The sequence below is a fragment of the Nerophis lumbriciformis genome, linkage group LG36, assembly GCF_033978685.3.
Source record: "Nerophis lumbriciformis linkage group LG36, RoL_Nlum_v2.1, whole genome shotgun sequence".
Lineage (NCBI taxonomy): Eukaryota > Metazoa > Chordata > Actinopteri > Syngnathiformes > Syngnathidae > Nerophis > Nerophis lumbriciformis.
This window is the reverse complement of record NC_084583.2, coordinates 7,323,888-7,342,336: the sequence shown is the minus strand read 5'-3', so window position 1 is coordinate 7,342,336 and position 18,449 is coordinate 7,323,888. Positions and strand designations below refer to the sequence as shown.

The 18,449-nt window shown below is 35.3% G+C and overlaps 1 protein-coding gene across 3 annotated transcripts in view; it reads left to right on the top strand.

Annotated features, from left to right (window-relative positions):
- The first annotated feature begins 16,682 nt into the window (after positions 1-16,682).
- Positions 16,683-18,449, top strand: part of lnx2b (ligand of numb-protein X 2b) — a 74,294-nt gene continuing 72,527 nt past the window's right edge. For 2 of the 3 annotated variants that reach the window (XM_061930596.1, XM_061930592.1), the window contains exon 1: positions 16,683-17,061. The gene's annotated coding sequence lies outside the window, so the exon portion shown is untranslated. The remainder of the gene's footprint in view (positions 17,062-18,449) is intronic. The other variant, XM_061930593.1, reaches the window with a different exon arrangement.

Here is an 18,449-nt window from a genome sequence, read left to right as displayed (position 1 = left end):
GGAATACTTTTGGTTGTGCTTACCGACCTCAAAGCTATTTTATTAGGTACATGATGTAATGATAAGTGTGACCAGTAAATGACAGTCACACATAAGAGATACGTGTAGACCAGTGTTTTTCAACCACTGTGCCGCGGCACACTACGTGAGATACCGTCTGGTGTGCTGTGGGAGATGATCTAATTTCATCTATTTAGGTTAAAAATATTTTTTTCAAACCAGTAATTATAGTCTGCAAATGATGTGTTGTTGTTGAGTGTCTTTGCTGTCTAGAGCTCGGCAGAGTAACCGTGTAATACTCTTCCATATCAGTAGGGGGCAGCTGGTAGCTAATTGCTTTGTAGATGTCGGAAACAGCGGGAGGCAGTATGCAGGTAAAAAGGTAACCAATGCTAAAACCAAAAATAAACAAAAGGTGAGTGCCCCTAAGAAAAGGCATTGAAGCTGAGGGAAGGCTATGCAGAACGAAACTAAAACTGAACTGGCTACAAAGTAAACAAAAACAGAATGCTGGACGACAGCAAAGACTTACTGTGGAGCAAAGACGGCGTCCACAAAGTACATCCGAACATGACATGACAATCAACAATGTCCCCACAAAGAAGGATAAAAACAACTGAAATAGTCTTGATTGGTAAAACAAAGTAGATGCGGGAAATGTCGCTTAAAGGAAGACATGAAACTGCTACAGGAAAATACCAAAAAAAGAGAAAAAAGCCACCAAAATAGGAGCGCAAGACAAGAACTAAAACACTGCACACAGGAAAACAGCAAAAAAGTCCAAATAAGTCAGGGTGTGATGTGACAGGTGGTGACAGTACACCTACTTTGAGACAAGATCTATAGTGATGCATGCTTGGTTATGGTTTAAAGTCCTTTCCAACAATTGCGACAACAACTTTTTACTGTCAACTGAGTTTCGTTTTTTAATGATTTCTGCTGGTGGTGTGCCGCCACATTTTTTCAACGCAAAAAAAAGTGCCTTGGCTCAAAAAAGGTTGAAAAACACTGGTGTAGACTGCAATATGACTCAAGTAAACAACACCAACATTTCATATGTTCCATTGAAAATATAGAACATTACACTCAAAAATCTATCAAAATGATTTAGTAGGACTTTGGTAAGCTATGAAGCCACACCGCTTGATGTGCTTCAACATAGTATTATTATGGTGTGTGTATAAGGTAAGACATATTATCTGCCGTTTTGTTTCACAATATTATGCAAATGAAAAAAGTTGTAACCACCACACACAATATATAAAGTTGTAACTTCACTACATTACTTGGAGAATGACTGATCAATTAGAGCATGGGTGTCAAACTCTGGCCCGCGGGCCAAAATTGGCCCGCCGTGTAATTTCACTTGGCCCTTGAGGCGATATCAAATTAACACTAGAGCTGGCCCGCCAATTATATACAGAGGCGGTGCCGCGGTAACACCGCATTCACCGCTAATTCTCATACTTGCCAACCCTCCCGGGAGACTCCCATATTTCAGTGCCCCTCCCAAAAATCGTCACGTCCGCTTTTCATCCAGTCCAACGAGTGCTGGCCCAGTCACATAATATGTGCGGCTTCTGCACGCACACACAAGTGAATGCAATGCATACTTGATCAACAGCGATACAGGTTACACTGAGGGTGGCCGTATAAACAACTTTAACACTGTTAGAAATATACGCCACACTGTGAACCCACACCAAACAAGAATGACAAATACATTTCGGGAGAACATCCGCACCGTAACACAACATAAACACAACAGATCAAATACCCAGAACCCTTTGCAGCACTAACTCTTCCAGGACGCTACAAGGTCTTGTGACAGGGCCGGCACGTTGTTAAAATGGATGAAAAGCGGACGTGACGACAGCTCATAGAGGACGTTAAAGGCAGTGCCTTTAAGGTACGCCCCCAAGACTGTGGTCCGGGTGGACTACGAGATATACTGTAATGACTGATGAACACCTTCGTTCGATAATGAAGGTTGCCTCAGCTCAAAGCCTCAGCCCCGACATTAATGAACTAGCATCCAAAAAAAGATGGCAGGTATCTGTCTTGGGCACATCAGATTAGATCAGCGTGTTGCAAACTGAGCAGTTTAAAGTCCTGAATGGTTGGTTTATTCATTGTTATTTTATTTACCAGTTTATTAGCCTGTGGAAAAATGTAATGTTGATATTTACCTCAGAAGGCTGCAAATAGAAAAGAGGTATTACATTTTTATTTAAATTGTATTTGATATGTCATTGATATTTTTTAATTATTATTATTATTATTATTTGAAACTCGATTTTGCATGTCACTATAAAGTTATATAAGCCTTGCTTGTTCAATATTCAATGCAAAACTTGTTTGGGTCTCTATTACAAGGTTCATTTGTTCAACCTTGGCCCGCGGCTTTGTTCAGTTTTAAATTTTGGCCCACTCTGTATTTGAGTTTGACACCCCTGAATTAGAGGATTGTTTGTTTATTATTATTGGATAAGTGGGAGTTGACATCATGTTCTTTTTATTTCCAACTTATTTTCACACTTGCATGACTCGTAAGAATGTTCAATTTTGCGAGTGTTCGCACTAATTTCAGACATTCCTTAACAAGGCAACAAAAATCAAAGCGAGGGTTTTTTATTGTATTGTTTTGATGTGACAAATGACATCGTCTTCCCAGTGTCCACACTCTATTTTATATACTACTATTCCATTTGTGTCTACACTTAACAGGCAATGAAAATCTAAGTAAAGACTTAGGCAGTGTTTAACTTATTTTTTACACCTGCACGATAGTTCATGATGTTACATTTTTAGAGTGTCCACACCAGTTTAATATGCTGCTAAAAAAAGGTGCGTCTATACTTTGCAGGCAATACAGAAAAATCAAAGCGCGGACTGTTTGTTTTATTTTTAAACTTGTGGGATTTGTACAAATGTTCCATTTTCTAAACTTATTTAATATACATGTATGATAAAATTGATGTCTACACTTAACAGGCAATGAAAATCAGAGTAAAGACTTAGGCAGTGTTTAACTTTTTTTTTTTTTTACATCTGTACGGTAGGTTCATAATGGTACATTTTTAGAGTGTCCACACCAGTTTAATAAATACGCTGCTATAAAACGTGCAAAATACCCTATGTGTCAAAGTCAAGGCCCGCGGACCAGATCCGGCCCGCAAATGAAGGATCTATGGCCCCCGGGATGATATTTGATTAGTATTAGAACACAGACGCCTGCTGCTGATGGGGTCCCAGGGACCCCATCAAGTTATAAAAAGTTGATTTTTGGGGTCCCACTTTTTTTCTAGGCGTTTTGAAAACAAATGATAAATGTATGCATTGTCCTGTTATATCTCACATTATATATTGTGTTTTAAGAAAAAGATTGTCATAAACGCTACTTCATTCATTAAAAAAAATTACACAAAAGAAAACACATTTTATGCACATGTAAATGTATTCAGTTATAAACATTCACACTGCAAAAACTGAAATCTAAGTAAGATTAAATATCTCAAGTAAGGGTGATATTTGCTTATTTTCTGTCTGATAAGATAATTCTTCTCACTAAGCAGATTTTATGTTAGAGTGTTTTACTTGTTTTAAAGGGGAACATTATCACAATTTCAGAATGGTTAAAACCATTAAAAATCAGTTCCCAGTGGCTTATTATATTTTTCAAAGTTTTTTTCAAAATTTTACCCATCACGCAATATCCCTAAAAAAAACTTCAAAGTGCCTGATTTTAACCATCGTTATAAACACCCGTCCATTTTCCTGTGACGTCACATAGTGATGCCAACACAAACAAACATGGCGGAAAGAACAGCAAGCTATAGCGACATTAGCTCGGATTCAGACTCGGATTTCAGCGGCACGGGAGAAAGCGAGGACGAATTCAGCGATCGCCTTCCAACCAACAATTGGTATGTGTTTGTTTGGCATTAAAGGAAACTAACAACTATGAACTAGGTTTACAGCATATGAAATACATTTGGCAACAACATGCACTTTGAGAGTGCAGACAGCCCAATTTTCATCAGTTAATATATTCTGTAGACATACCCTCATCCGCGCTCTTTTCCTGAAAGCTGATCTGTCCAGTTTTGAAGTTGATGTCAGCAGGCCAGGGAAGCTAGGGTCCATAGGGGGTTTAGCTCGCTCGTCTGCGGGAACAAACTGCCGCCATTGCTTGCCGTGCTACCGAGGGCCTTTGTCCCTGAATTGCTCACACACTCCGGCAGATTCAATGGGGGTCTGGCGGCAGATTTCTTTGACTTTATCGTTGGAAATGCATCTGCTTTGAGTGTCGCAGGATATCCACACATTCTTGCCATCTCTGTCGTAGCATAACTTTCGTCGGTAAAGTGTGCGGAACAAACGTCCAATTTCTTGCCACTTTCGCATCTTTGGGCCACTGGTGCAACTTGAATCCGTCCCTGTTCGTGTTGTTACACCCTCCGACAACACACCGACGAGGCATGATGTCTCCAAGGAACGGAAAACAGTCGAAAAAACGGAAAATAACAGAGCTGATTTGACTCGGTGTTTGAGAAAATGGCGGATTGCTTCCCGATGTGACGCCACGTTGTGACATCATCGCTCCGAGAGCGAATATTAGAAAGGCGTTTAATTTGCCAAAATTCACCCATTTAGAGTTCGGAAATCGGTTGAAAAAATATATGGTCTTTTTTCTGCAACATCAAGGTATATATTGACGCTTACATAGGTCTGGTGATAATGTTCCCCTTTAAGGGTTTTGGTCCTAAATTATCTTAGTCGGATATTACAGCTTGTTGCAGAGATTTGATGACCTATATTGAGTAAAACATGCTTGAAACTACAATATCAACTGATGCAAAGCTGTGTCATCAACACTCATGACTTAGGACTTTTTTAAAGTCATAATTTCTTACTTCAAGCATGAAAAAAAAAATCATGATGCCGAGCGCATATCATTATGTCAAGATAATGGCACTAGCATTTACTTCATTTAAGAATATTTTTCAACATATTGAGCAAAAAGGTCTCTTTTTTTTTCTACCAAGAAAAGTGCACTTGTTATTAGTGAGAATATACTTATTTTAAACTTGTTTTTTCTTTACAAGACAATTTTTTCTTGTTCTATTGGCAGATAATTTTGCTTAGTTCAAATAAAATACCCCTCATTTTTGTATTTGTTTTTCTTGTTTTTGAACACTGACTTTTTGCAGTGCATTCACTTTCTTCTTTCCTTCATGGATCTAAACTTTACCGCTGCCGGTATTTTCCCCCCATATTTTTATTGTAATATTTTCAGAATGTGTTTGTCCTATTTTTGGCCAAAGTAGGACAAAGAAAACAATCTGAAGTTGTCTTTATTTTTTTAGTTTTAATGCCATGGTTTTAATAGTCAGGCCCGTGTGTGCACAGATTTTTTCTCCATGCGGCCCCTGGTGTCAAACTCATTTTACAGGTAATTTTAAAAAATCAAAGCGCGGACTGTTTGTTTTATTTTTAAACTTGTTGAATTTGTACAAATGTTAAAATTTCTAAACTTGTTTACCGTATTTTTCGGAGTATAAGTCACACCGGAGTATAAGTCGCACCTGTCGAAAATGCATAATAAAAAAGGAAAAAAACATATATAAGTCGCACAGGAGCCCGGCCAAACTATGAAAAAAACTGCGACTTATAGTCCGAAAAATACGGTAATACACATGAATGGTAAAATTGATGCCTACACTTAAGAATGAATACAAATCAAAGTTAAAACTATGTGTTTTATTATTTTTATTGGACTGTTTTTTTTTTTTTTTTAAAGAACGTAACATTTTTCTTTTTTTTTCAAACTAATACAGCATTTGTGTTCATACTTTGCAGACAATAAAAATCTAAGCAAAGATAGTTTTTTTAATGTGAATAATCGCAGTTTGCTCATTTGAACACTTCCAAGTGTCCAGATACATTTTATTATAATACACTGCAAAAACTGAAATCTAAGTAAGATTAAAGATCTCAAATAAGGGTGATATTTGCTTATTTTCTGTCTGATAAGATCATTCTTCTCACTAAGCAGATTTTATGTTAGAGTGTTTTACTTGTTTTAAGGGTTTTGGTCCTAAATGATCTCAGTAAGATATTACAGCTTGTTGCTGAGATTTGATGACCTATATTGAGTAAAACATGCTTGAAACTAGAATATCAACTGATGCAAAGCTGTGTCATCAACACTCACGAGTATAAAACTACTTTTTTAAAGTAATAATTTCTTACTTCAAGCATGAAAAAAAAAATCATGACTTTGACACAATTGTGTCTCATATTAGAACAGATGACAGCCAAATGGACTTTGCTGGTTTATTTTCAATGAAACAATAGAAAATACGTAGTCATATAGTAGTACAGTTGTTATTAGTGAGAATATACTTATTTTAAGGTATTTTTGGGTTCATTGAGGTTGGCTAATTTTACTTGTTTTGGAAAGTCTTGACAAGCCAAATTTTCTTGTTCTATTGGCAGATAATTTTGCTTAGTTCAAATAAAATACCCCTCATTTTTGTATTTTCTTTTCTTGTTTTTGAACACTGACTTTTTGCAGAGTAAGGATCCTTGCGGGATTTCTCCCTTCACTATCATCAAAGTCAATCAAAGTATATTTATATACACTGCAAAAACTGAAATCTAAGTAAGATTAAAGATCTCGAATAAGGGTGATATTTGCTTATTTTCTGTCTGATAAGATAATTCTTCTCACTAAGCAGATTTTATGTTAGTGTTTTACTTGTTTTAAGTGTTTTGGTCCTAAATGATCTCAGTAAGATATTACCGCTTGTTGTTGAGATTTGATGACCTATATTGAGTAAAACATGCTTAAAACTAGAATATCAACTGTTGCAAAGCTGTGTCATCAACACTCACAAGTATAAAACTACTTTTTTAAAGTAATAATTTCTTATTTCAAGCATGTAAAAAAAAATCATGACTTTGACACAATTGTGTCTCATATTAGAACAGATGACAGCCAAATGGACTTTGCTGGTTTATTTTCAATGAAACAATAGAAAATACGTAGTCATATAGTAGTACAGTTATTATTAGTGAGAATATACTTATTTTAAGGTATTTATGGGTTCATTGAGGTTAGCTAATTTTACTTGTTTTGGAAAGTCTTGACAAGCCAAATTTTCTTGTTCTATTGGCAGATAATTTTGCTTAGTTCAAATAAAATACCCCTAATTTTTGTATTTTCTTTTCTTGTTTTTGAACACTGACTTTTTGCAGTGTAAGGATCCTTGCGGGACTTCTCCCTTCACTATCATCAAAGTCAATGAAAGTATATTTATATACACTGCAAAAACTGAAATCTAAGTAAGATGAAATATCTCAAATAAGGGTGATATTTGCTTATTTTCTGTCTGATAAGATAATTCTTCTCACTAAGCAGATTTTATGTTAGAGTGTTTTACTTGTTTTAAGTGTTTTGGTCCTAAATGATCTTAGTAAGATATTACAGCTTGTTGCTGAGATTTGATTACCTATATTGAGTAAAACATGCTTGAAACTAGAATATCAACTGATGCAAAGCTGTGTCATCAACACTCAACTGTGTATACAACTACTTTTTTAAAGTAATGATTTCTTATTTCAAGCATGAAAAAAAAAATCATGATGCAGAGTGCATATCATTATGTCAAGATAATGGCACTAGCATTTACTTATTTAAGAATATTTTTCAACATATTGAGCAAAAAGGTCTAATTTTTTTTTCTACCAAGAAAAGTGCACTTGTTATTAGTGGGAATATACTTATTTTAAGGTATTTTGGGGTTCATTGAGGTTAGCTAATTTGACTTGTTTTGGAAAGTCTTGTCAAGCCGAATTTTCTTGTTCTATTGGCAGATAATTTTGCTTAGTTCAAATAAAATACCCCTCATTTTTTTTCTTCTCTTGTTTTTGAACACTGACTTTTTGCAGTGTATAAAATATGGGTCAATTATTTACTTTATTTTTTTTTTCATAATGTCACTTATAGCAGCTTGTGTATAATTACGTGGCCTACAGAGATAATGACAATTTGAAGTGTCACTCAAGTCACTAGATGGCAAAAAAACCAAGAGTAGACATCTGATAATGCCTGCAAGGGAAACAGCTACTTTTTTGGGGGGCTGGGATTGCGGGGGCATGTGCCAGTTAAAAGGCCTGCGACACAAGAACGGTGTCAAGCATGGTACCCCCTGCAGGATGGAAGGGAAGTCCTTGTGCCATAAAATGTCTCTGTGAAAGCACTGCCCCCCCACTCTCCCCTTTCCTTGCACGATTTACAGCCGGGGAAGGAAAGCTCGGAAACAAAGCGACATTTGCTGACGCCAGATCGCACAGTGAGGTGGTGACAACGCTGATACAGTATCTACACTGCATTCCATCATCCAGCAGAAAGTGATACCAACAGCCTTAACTTTCTGTCGCCGTTTGTCATAAAAGTCAGGATTTATTTGGGGTGATAAATTGCATCTTTGGCCATACTGTATTTTCTAATCAATTACTGTCAAGTAAATAATATAAGTTGATTCAGTGATATTAAACTGCCAAATCAAGACAATCTAAGAGGCTTAATGTAAGAACTGTGGCATATTCTATTTATTTAGTCATGTCGTGTACAGTTATCAATTGTTTTGTTCCATTAAATCGGATAAAATACACTTTATAGCCTCAATGCGTATCTTAGAGAAAATTCCTCTTTATTATGTTTCATCTAATAGATGCATGTAATCAACATTGACATTGCACTTTTTAACACGTGTACAATAATAACAAAAAATGTTAACAATAAAAATGGAATGAAAAAATATTTCTGCACTGCAAAAACTGAAATCTAAGTAAATATCTTAAATAAGGGTGATATTTGCTTATTTTTTTTTTTTAAAGAACGTAACATTTTTCTTTTTTTTTCAAACTAATACAGCATTTGTGTTCATACTTTGCAGACAATAAAAATCTAAGCAAAGATAGTTTTTTTAATGTGAATAATCGCAGTTTGCTCATTTGAACACTTCCAAGTGTCCAGATACATTTTATTATAATACACTGCAAAAACTGAAATCTAAGTAAGATTAAAGATCTCAAATAAGGGTGATATTTGCTTATTTTCTGTCTGATAAGATCATTCTTCTCACTAAGTAGATTTTATGTTAGAGTGTTTTACTTGTTTTAAGTGTTTTGGTCCTAAATGATCTCAGTAAGATATCACAGCTTGTTGCTGAGATTTGATGACCTATATTGAGTAAAACATGCTTGAAACTAGAATATCAACTGATGCAAAGCTGTGTCATTCACACTCATAAGTATAAAACTACTTTTTTAAAGTCATAATTTCTTACTTCAAGCATGAAAAAAAATCACGATGCCGAGCGCATATCATTATGTCAAGATAATGGCACTTAATTTAAGAATATTTTTCAACATTTTGAACAAAAAGGTCTCTTTTTTTTTACCAAGAAAAGTGCACTTGTTATTAGTGAGAATATACTTATTTTAAGGTATTTTTGGGTTCATTGAGGTTAGCTAATTTTAGTTGTTTTGGAAAGTCTTGACAAGCCAAATTTTCTTGTTCTATTGGCAGATAATTTTGTTTATTTCAAATAAAATACCCCTTATTTTTGTATTTTTTTTCTTCTTGTTTTTGAACACTGACTTTTTGCAGTGTGTACAGTTATCAATTATTTTGTTCCATTAAATCGGATAAAATACACTTTATAGCCTCAATGCGTATTTTAGAGAAAATAGTTGAAATAAACCATTTTTTCTCTTTATTATGTTTCATCTAATAGATGCACGTAATCAACATTGACATTGCACTTTTTAACATCTGTACAATAATAAGAAAAATGCTAACAATAAAAATGGAATGAAAAAATATTTCTGCACTGCAAAAACTGAAATCTAAGTAAATATCTTAAATAAGGGTGATATTTGCTTATTTTCTGTCTGATAAGATAATTATTCTCACTAAGCAGATTTTATGTTAGAGTGTTTTACTTGTTTTAAGGGTTTTGGCTAAATGATCTCAGTAAGATATTACAGCTTGTTGCTGAGATTTGATGACCTATATTGAGTAAAACATGCTTGAAACTAGAATATCAACTGTTGCAAAGCTGTGTCATCAACACTCACAAGTATAAAACTACTTTTTTAAAGTAATAATTTCTTACTTCAAGCATTAAAAAATAAATCATGATGCCGAGCGCATATCATTATGTCAAGATAATGGCACTAGCATTTACTTAACTTAAGAATATTTTTCAACATATTAAGCAGAAAGGTCTCTTTTTTTTCTACCAAGAAAAGTGCACTTGTTATGAGTGAGAATATACTTATTTTAAGGTATTTTTGGGTTCATTGAGGTTAGCTAATTTGACTTGTTTTGGAAAGTCTTGACAAGCCAAATTTTGTTGTTCTATTGGCAGATAATTTTGCTTAGTTCAAATAAAATACCCCTCATTTTTGTGTTTTTTTTCCTTGTTTTTGAACACTGACTTTTTGCAGTGTGTACAGTTATCAATTATTTTGTTCCATTAAATCGGATAAAATACACTTATTAGCCTCAATGCGTATTTTAGATAAAATAGTTTAATTTAAATAAACCATTATTTCTCTTTATGTTTCATCTAATAGATGCACATAATCAACATTGACATTGCATTTTTTAACATCTGTACAATAACAAGAAAAAATGTTAACAATAAAAATGGAATGAAAAAATATTTCTGCACTGCAAAAACTGAAATCTAAGTAAGATGAAATATCTCAAATAAGGGTGATATTTGCTTATTTTCTGTCTGATAAAATCATTCTTCTTACTAAGCAGATTTTATGTTAGAGTGTTTTACTTGTTTTAAGGGTTTTGGTCCTAAATGATCTCAGTAAGATATTACCGCTTGTTGCTGAGATTTGATGACCTATATTGAGTAAAACATGCTTGAAACTAGAATATCAACTGATGCAAAGCTGTGTCATCAACACTCACAAGTATAAAACTACTTTTTCTTAAAGTAATAATTTCTTACTTCAAGCATGAAAAGAAAAATCATGATGCCGAGTGCATATCATTATGTCAAGATAATGGCACTAGCATTTCCTTCATTTAAGAATATTTTTCAACATATTGAGCAAAAAGGTCTCTTTTTTCTACCAAGAAAAGTGCACTTGTTATTAGTGAGAATATGCTTATTTTAAGGTATTTTTGGGTTCATTGTGGTTAGCTAATTTTACTTGTTTTGGAAAGTCTTGACAAGCCAAATTTTCTTGTTCTATTGGCAGATAATTTTGCTTAGTTCAAATAAAATACCCCTCATTTTTGTATTTTTTTCCTTGTTTTTGAACACTGACTTTTTGCAGTGTGTACAGTTATCAATTATTTTGTTCCATTAAATCGGATAAAATACACTTTATAGCCTCAATGCGTATTTTAGAGAAAATAGTTGAAATAAACCATTATTTCTCTTTATTATGTTTCATCGAATAGATGCACGTAATCAGCATTGACATTGCACTTTTTAACATGTGTACAATAATTAGAAAAAATGTTAACAATAAAAATGGAATGAAAAAATATTTCTGCACTGCAAAAACTGAAATCTAAATAAGATTAAATATCTCAATTAAGGGTGATACTTGCATATTTTCTGTTTGATTAGATAATTTTTCTCACTAAGCAGATTTTATGTTAGAGTGTTTTACTTGTTTTAAGTGTTTTGGTCCTAAATGATCTCAGTAAGATATTACAGCTTGTTGCTGAGATTTGATGACCTATATTGAGTAAAACATGCTTGAAACTAGAATATCAACTGTTGCAAAGCTGTGTCATCAACACTCACAAGTATAAAACTACTTTTTTTTAAAGAAATAATTTCTTACTTCAAGCATGAAAAAAGAAATAATGATGCCGAGCGCATATCATTATGTCAAGATAATGGCACTAGCATTTACTTCATTTAAGAATATTTTTCAACATATTGAGCAAAAAGGTCTCTTTTTTTTTCTACCAAGAAAAGTGCAAAGTTTTGGAAAATCGTGACAAGCCGAATTTTCTTGTTCTATTGGCAGATAATTTTGCTTAGTTCAAATAAAATACCCCTCATTTTTGTATTTTTTTTCTTGTTTTTGAACACTGACTTTTTGCAGTGTGTACAGTTATCAATTATTTTGTTCCATTAAATCGGATAAAATAAACTTTATAGCCTCAATGCGTATTTTAGAGAAAATAGTTGAAATAAACCATTTTTTCTCTTTGTTATGTTTCATCTAATAGATGCACGTAATCAACATTGACATTGCACTTTTTAACATGTGTACAATAATAAGAAAAAATGTTAACAATAAAAATGGAATGAAAAAATATTTCTGCACTGCAAAAACTGAAATCTAAGATGAAATATCTCAAATAAGGGTGATATTTGCTTATTTTCTGTCTGATAAGATAATTCTTCTCACTAAGCAGATTTTATGTTAGAGTGTTTTACTTGTTTTAAGGGTTTTGGTCCTAAATGATCTCAGTAAGATATTACAGCTTGTTGCTGAGATTTGATGACCTATATTGAGTAAAACATGCTTGAAACTAGAATATCAACTGTTGCAAAGCTGTGTCATCAACACTCACAAGTATAAAACTACTTTTTTAAAGTAATAATTTCTTACTTCAAGCGTGAAAAAAAAATAATGATGCAGAGTGCATATCATTATGTCAAGATAATGGCACGAGCCTTTACTTAATTTAAGAATATTTTTCAACATATTAAGCAAAAAGGTATCTTTTTTTTCTACCAAGAAAAGTGCACTTGTTATTAGTGAAAATATACTTATTTTAAGGTATTTTAGGTTCATTGAGGTTAGCTAATTTGACTTGTTTTGGAAAGTCTTGACAAGCCAAATTTTCTTGTTCTATTGGCAGATAATTTTGCATTTTTCATCATTTTTGTATTTTCTTTCCCTTGTTTTTGAACACTGACTTGTTGCAGTGTACACAGTTACAAACGTGTACTTCTGCACACACAATCAATTATTTTGTTCCATTTAATCGGATTTACCATGAATTGATTAACGTGGACCCCGACTTAAACAAGTTGAAAAACTTATTCGGGTGTTACCATTTCGTGGTCAATTGTACGGAATATGTATTGTACTGTGCAATCTACTAATAAAAGCTTAAATTCAATTAAAAAAAAACAGGATAAAATACACTTTATAGCCTCAATGCGTATTTTAGAACAAATAGTTGAAATAAACCATTTTTCTCCTCGCATTCACCCTCATTATGTTTCATCTAATAGATGCACGTAATCCACATTGACATTGCATTTTTAACACGTGTACATTAATAGACAAATAAAATAAAATGTAATGAAAAAACATTTCTGCTGTTTGCCGCCACACACTCAATTGCAGAGGCCGTGTGGAAACGACTACGTCAACGTATTTAAAGTTCCGGGCACTCTACGCCGGTCTTGATTTTCTTATTTTAATAGAGACTCTCATTGAACGATTAATCGGAGCAACAGAATGTAAATTGAAGCTTTTTTCTAACCTATTTAATCAATTGAATCGATTAATCTGCATGCATTATTTGTGTACAGTTAATGCTTGATTATAAATGTATAAGGAGTCGTCTTATTGTAATATTAATGTGGCGTATTTATCATTTATTTAACTTTATCAAATTTTTAAATATACATACATATTTTATACATACCGTATTTTTCGGGCTATAAGGCGCACTCAAAATCCTTTCATTTTCTCAAAAATCGACAGTGCGCCTTATAACCCGGTGCGCCTAATGTACGGAATACTTTTGGTTGTGCTTAGCGACCTCAAAGCTATTTTATTTGGTACATGGTGAAATGATAAGTGTGACCAGTAGATGGCAGTCAGACATAAGAGATACGTGTAGACTGCAATATGACTCAAGTAAACAACACCAACATTTTATATGTTCCATTGAAAATATAGAACATTACACACGGTACTCAAAAATCTATCAAAATGTTTTAGTAGGACTTTGGTAAGCTATGAAGTCGCACCGCTTGATGGATTGTACTGTGCTTCAACATAGGAGTATTATTATGGTGTGTGTATAAGGTAAGACATATTATCTGGCGTTTTGTTTCACAATATTAAGAATCAAATCAAATCGTGTGGTGCCTAAAGATTCACAGCATCATATTGACATGTTTCTAATTAAAAAAAATAGCCTTTTTTAAATTGGTTCCCTGTGTTTTGATGAAACATTCTTAACTTACACAGTACTTTAGCATAATAATGTTTAAAAACACCACCAACGTCATTAAGAGGACATTATTTAGAACTATATGAGGCAATTCCTGAAGGAATGGCGTGTGAATGCTCCAATGCTGAAGTTGAATTGAAATGCTGACAGAATGTAGTGTGAATGTAAGAATAGTTTGAATGTTGAATAGTTTGAATTTCCAGGAAAACCGGAATTTGGTTTGGAACTTGGGAAAGTGTTAGTTTGAAAGTCCAGGATGAATGGAATGTGTTGATGTTGGAATGGTTTGAATAGGTTGAAAAATGTGGGAATTGTGCAACTTGGAGAAATGTCCCCTTCATTTCAATGGGCATTTCCTGGGAATTTTGGGAAAAGCGGATTTTTTTGGAAAATGATTAGGAGCATGAATGTCCTAAATGAGCTGAATTGGTTGGTGTTGGAATTGTTTAAAGCGGGCAAGAAATGTTGAAGTAGTAAATGGAATTAGGGAATTTCGGGAAATTTTGGATTTTTTTGGAAAATGGTAAAAAAAAACTTGAATTGTGTGAATGAGTTTAAATACGGTAGTTAGTCTTGGCATTTTTCAAATCGGTCGAGAAATGTTGAAGTAGTAACATTTTTAATTGAAAAATGGTTATATGAAATTCCTGGAATTTCGGGAAAACCGGTAATTTTTCCAGTTAAAAAAAAAAAAACACTTAGTTTTTTTTTTGTCCTAATCAAGAGGAATGTTTTTGACAGTGGAATGGTTGAAATGGGTTGAAGAATGTGGGAGGAGTAGTCGCTAGAAAAAAGGGTGGAAATAGGGCTTTGGAAAACCAGGAATTCTGGAAAATCCTGGAATTTTTTGGGACTTGGAAAAATTGCAATTTGAATATCCAGAATGGTGGAATATGTTGAAGGTGGAATGGTTTGAATCGGTTGAAACATGTGGAAATGGAAGTTTGAAAAATGGCCAATTCATTTTGAATGGGAAAAATGTCCCGGAAAACCTGGAATTCTGGGAAATCTGGGAATTTGTCAAGAGAAAGCCCGCCATTCCCAAATAAGCTGAACAGTTTGAAGTTGGAAAGCTTTGAATCAGATTAAACATGTGGAAATGGTGGAAGTTTGAAAAATGGCCAATTCATTTTGAATGGGAAAAATGTCCCGGAAAACCTGGAATTCTGGGAAATCTGGGAATTTGTCAAGGGAAAGCCCCCCATTCCCAAATAGGCTGAACAGTTTGAAGTTGTAAAGCTTTGAGTCAGGTCAAACATGTGGAAATAATGGAAGTTTGAAAAATGGCCAATTCATTTTGAATGGGAAAAATGTCCCGGAAAACATGGAATTCTGGGAAATCTGGGAATTTGTCAAGGGAAAGCCCGCCATTCCCAAATAGGCTGAACAGTTTGAAGTTGGAAAGCTTTGAGTCAGGTGAAACATGTGGAAATGGTGGAAGTTTGAAAAATGGCCAATTCATTTTGAATGGGAAAAATGTCCCGGAAAACTTGGAATTCTAGGAAATCTGGGAATTTGTCAAGGGAAAGCCCGCCATTCCCAAATAGGCTGAACAGTTTGAAGTTGGAAAGCTTTGAGTCAGGTGAAACATGTGGAAATGGTGGAAGTTTGAAAAATGGCCAATTTATTTTGAATGAGAAAAATGTCCCGGAAAACATGGAATTCTGGGAAATCTGGGAGTTTGTCAAGGGAAAGCCCGCCATTCCCAAATAGGCTGAACAGTTTGAAGTTGGAAAGCTTTGAGTCAGGTGAAACATGTGGAAATGGTGGAAGTTTGAAAAATGGCCAATTCATTTTGAATGGGAAAAATGTCCCGGAAAATCTGGAATTCTGGAAAATCTGGGAATTTGTCAAGGGAAAGCCCGCCATTCCCAAATAGGCTGAACAGTTTGAAGTTGGAAAGCTTTGAATCAGGTGAAACATGTGGAAATGGTGGAAGTTTGAAAAATGGCCAATTCATTTTGAATGGGAAAAATGTCCCGGAAAACCTGGAATTCTGGGAAATCTGGGAATTTGTCAAGGGAAAGCCCCCCATTCCCAAATAGGCTGAACAGTTTGAAGTTGGAAAGCTTTGAATCGGGTGAAACATGTGGAAATGGTGGAAGTTTGAGAAATGGCCAATTCCTTTAAAATGGGAAAATGGGGTGAGGGGGGTCTTAAACGGTGGCATTGTTGTGTGTGGACACGGATAAGGTTAGGTGTGATTTGCCCTGGATAACCCTAGTGTAAACGGGGTCTTAGGTAGCCCTTTGTCTTTTTTTAAATTTATTTTTTTATTATTTATTAATATTTAATACTCTGTTTTTGCTTTTGTTTTCTTTCCTTGTTGTTGAAAGTGCCTTGATTGTTGAAATAATTATAAATGTATGCTTGTTGTTCAAAAAAAAAAAAAAGGTAGAATAACAAAGACGCCATGTTGTTATTGCACCTGCGTTCACTTCTTCCTCCTCCAAGTTAGCTTCTTGTGTGCTCATGGAAAACTTCCTCCCGCTCGGAGCAGGTTGAAGAACTACACCTGAAACGAGGAGTCGGGACTAATATTTCTCTAACGGTGACATTGAATAACAACAAACTCACCGTGCAGACGCAGAAATTTGTTTCTTTTCTGAGTTAAAAAAAAAAAATCCAGTCTGCGTGTTTGCCGCCGACAGACAGGTTCGCTACTTCCGGTGGACAACAACAACAAAACATTTTTTACAGGTAAGCCGAGTTCGCTACTTCCGGTGACAACCACAAAAAAATTAACTTTACAGGTAAGCCGAGTTCGCTACATCCGGGGCCGAAAAACAACAACTTTCCAGGTAAGCCGAGTTTCGGTCTAACTTTAACACAATGTGTGAAAGTAGATGTACAAGAATTGCTTTTGACACCAAAAAATATGACACAAAGACGACGTTTATAGTTAAATATGGGTTCCATTACAAAACGTCTGTTGTGTCGTAAATGCGTCAGTGAAGGTTCGTTAATCCAGGAAGTGGAACGTAAAGAGTTACAATTGTCGACCTGTTTGCTTAATTTAACATCTTCTGCTTCATTTATTTATAAACGAATGTGATTAGGCATGGACGAACAAGGACCGGGCGTTGACATGGAGACAATGAGTTATTTATGAGGCGGGTGATAAACACGCAGGGTGTCGTAAAAGTGGCAACTTTCTATTACACAACATGGAACTCAACCTACTGCTGCCATTGTGTGTGGTTACTTCTAGAAGTAATCTATTACCTTTTTAACAAATAGTATTGCTATTACCAATCATAAATGTCTTTAGATCGATTAGAAACACCAGCGTTTGTATGCTGAGTTAAGTGTGTAGTATGTTTATAATGTGTGTGTTACTTCACAATAGCTTGTGAATGCCCATCCATTCATCCATTTTCTACTGCTTGTCCCTTTCGGGGTCGCTGGAGCCTATCTCAGCTGCATTCGGGCGGAAGGCGGGGTACACCCTGGACAAGTCGCCACCTCATCACAGGTCCAACACAGATAGACAGACAACATTCACACACTCACGGACACATTTAAAATAGTCAGTACACAAGGTCTATCCATCGATCCATCCATTTTCTACCGCTTGTCCCTTTCGGGGTTGTGGGGGGGTCGCTGGAGCCTACCTCAGCTGCATTCGGGCGATAAGGCGGGGTACACCCTGGACAAGTCGCTACCTCATCACAGGGCCAACACAGATAGACAGACAACATTCACACACTCACGGACACATTTTAAAATAGTCAGTACACAAGGTCTATCCATCCATCCATTTTTTACCGCTTGTTCCTTCCGGGGTCGCGAGGGGATCGCTGGAGCCTATCTCAGCTGCATTCGGGTGGAAGGCGGTGTACACCCTGGACAAGTCGCCACCTCATCACAGGGCCAACACAGATAGACAGACCACATTCACACACTCACGGACACATTTAAAATAGTCAGTACACAAGGTCTATCCATCCATCCATTTTCTACCGCTTGTTCTTTTCGGGGTCGCGGGGGGGTCGCTGGAGCCTATCTCAGCTGCATTCAGGCGGAAGGCGGGGTACACCCTGGACAAGTCGCCACCTCCTCACAGGGCCAACACACATAGACAGACAACATTCACACACTCACGGACACATTTTAAAATAGTCAGTACACAAGGCCTATCCATCCATCCATCCATTTTCTACCGCTTGTCCCTTTCGGGGTCGCGGAG